This window comes from Eleginops maclovinus, chromosome 10, assembly GCF_036324505.1.
Source record: "Eleginops maclovinus isolate JMC-PN-2008 ecotype Puerto Natales chromosome 10, JC_Emac_rtc_rv5, whole genome shotgun sequence".
Taxonomy (NCBI): Eukaryota; Metazoa; Chordata; class Actinopteri; order Perciformes; family Eleginopidae; genus Eleginops; species Eleginops maclovinus.
This window is the reverse complement of record NC_086358.1, coordinates 101,944-104,443: the sequence shown is the minus strand read 5'-3', so window position 1 is coordinate 104,443 and position 2,500 is coordinate 101,944.

The window sequence follows — 2,500 nt, the reverse complement described above, 5'->3', positions numbered from 1 at the left end:
ACACACACACACACACACACACACACACACACACACACACACACACACACACACACACACACACAATAACACCTTGTGTGGGGCTCTGACCCATAAACTTGTTTTTGTAAGAGACAAACACTCTCTTACACTGAGTGTAAAGGAAGGAAGGAAGGAAGGAAGGAAGGAAGGAAGGAAGGAAGGAAGGAAGGAAGGAAGGAAGGAAGATGTGAGAATAGAGGTTGAGATTTAAGGAAGAAACTCAACACGGATGGAGGTTGAAGAGAAACGGGATGAAGGGTGAACCCCTTGGTGTGCAGTCCGGTTACTGTCAGGGGGTCTCATGGTGAACCCCTTGGTGTGCAGTCCAGTTACTGTCAGGGGGTCTCATGGTGAACCCCTTGGTGTGCAGTCCGGTTACTGTCAGGGGGTCTCATGGTGAACCCCTTGGTGTGCAGTCTGAGGGCTACAGGCTCAAAGGAGTTCCCCAGCTGAACGTACTCCTCATCTTCACTAGCTCTGCATGGAGGGGGGGGTATTCAGGATACTGTGCAGTGTCCTCCTCGTGCTCCCCTCAGCCACCTCCTCCAGATTGTCCAGTTTAACTCCAACTACAGAGCTAGCCTTCCTCACCAGCTTGGTCAGCCTGTCAGCATCCCTTTGGTCGGTGTTCCCCCCCCAGCACAGGGAAGAGCACACTGGCCCCCACAGACTGGTAGAGCGTCTACAGCAGCCTCGTGCACACGCTGAAGGACCTGAGCCCCCTCAGGAGGAACAGCTTGCTCTGTCCCTTCCTGCAGAGAGCATCAGTGTTGTCTCTCCAGTCCAGTTTACTGTTCAGGTGCACTCCCAGGAACTTGTAGCTGTTCACCACCTCCACCTCCTCCCCCCTGAGGGTGATGGGGGTTAGAGACCTCTTCGTGCTCCGCCTGAAGTCCACCTCCAGCTCCTTAGTCCTGCTGATGGTGAGCTGGAGGTGGTTGTTGTCACACCAGCCTACGAAGTTCTGCACCAGGGCCCTGTACTCCTCCTCACTGTCATCTGTGATGCAGCTGACGATGGAGGAGTCATCGGAGAACTTCTGTAGGTGGCATGAGCCGGAGTGGAAGCGGAGGTCAGAGGTGTAGAGGGTGAACAGGAAGGGTGACAGCACAGTTCTTGGGGGGCTCCAGTGTTGCTCACATCAGACCCGCTGCCCTGCAGTCTGACATACTGAGGTCTGCTGGTGAGGTAGTCAGTGATCCAGGCCACCAAGCTGTGATCCACCTGCACCAGGGACAGCTTCTCAGAGGGCAGGTGTGGCTGGATGGTGTTGAAGGAGCTGGAGAAGTGGAAGAACAGGGTTCTTAGTGAGCTGTGCGGCTTCTCCAGGTGTGAGTTGGCTCTGTGCAGCATGGAGAGAGGGCCTCCTCTACACCGATGTGGGCCTGGTAGGCAAACTGTAGAGCAGGGGTGCCCAACCAGTTGATCGCGGGCTGAGTTCCAGTCGATCACGAGAAAATGTTGTGTGCAGGCTATCCTCCTACTGTTGTGTAAAATAGGCCTACATTAAAACTTCCAACTTCAAACCTCTTAAATAGGCACCATGAACTGCTGATTGCGTGAAGCAGTGTGTAGATGTGTAGTAAGGTAGATCAGGCATAATCACAGAAGAAATCTCAGGCGCTTCTGTCTATCTGCGCGCGCAGGGTATGGTTGCTAGGTTCTAACTAAGGACTCGGAAGGGCGCGAGAAGCTTGACTAGAGCGAGTGGATACTCCCATGGCGGCAGAAGCTACAACATCTAAAACATTTTCCTTCAGAGTGGGAGGAGGATTATTGTTTCGTGTATTCCAATGCCAAGTCCATCTGTCTTATCTGCAATGCAAATGTGGCTTTACCAAAGAAAGGGGATTTGGAGCGGCATTTCAAGACGGTCCACAAGAGCTACGATACGAACTGCCCAGCTAAATCTCCACTGCACGCCCGAAAAGTCAAGGAAATGAAAAGTCAGCTAGCAGCACAACAGTCCATTTTTACCAGGCCCAATACCACGAGTAAGGCTGCAACCACAGCTTCTTATCGTGTCTGTGGTGTTCTTGCAAAAGGAGAGACATCTTTCGAGGATGGGGAGATTGTGAAGCGTTCATGGAAGCCGAGGATGCGCTTTTTGCCGATTTTAAAAATCGAAAGGAGATTGTGTCTGCTGTTCAGGATGTGCAGCTATCAGGAGACTCTGTTACACGGCGATGCCGAGGGAATGGCGGAGGATGTTGAACAGCAATTGAGGAATGATGTTGACTCATGTGAGTGTTTTTCTCTGCAAGTCGATGAATCCACTGATGCTGTGGATGTGGCTCAGCTGTGTGTGTTCATTAGAACGGTTTTCGACAATATGGGAATTCTGGAATCTAATGCAGAAAGAGAAGTACCCCAACCTCAGACAAGCTGCCAAGAATTTGGATTAACTTATTTGTGTGAGTCTGCCTTTTCACATATGAACATCATTAAGTCAAAACACAGATCCACCAGGACTGATGAC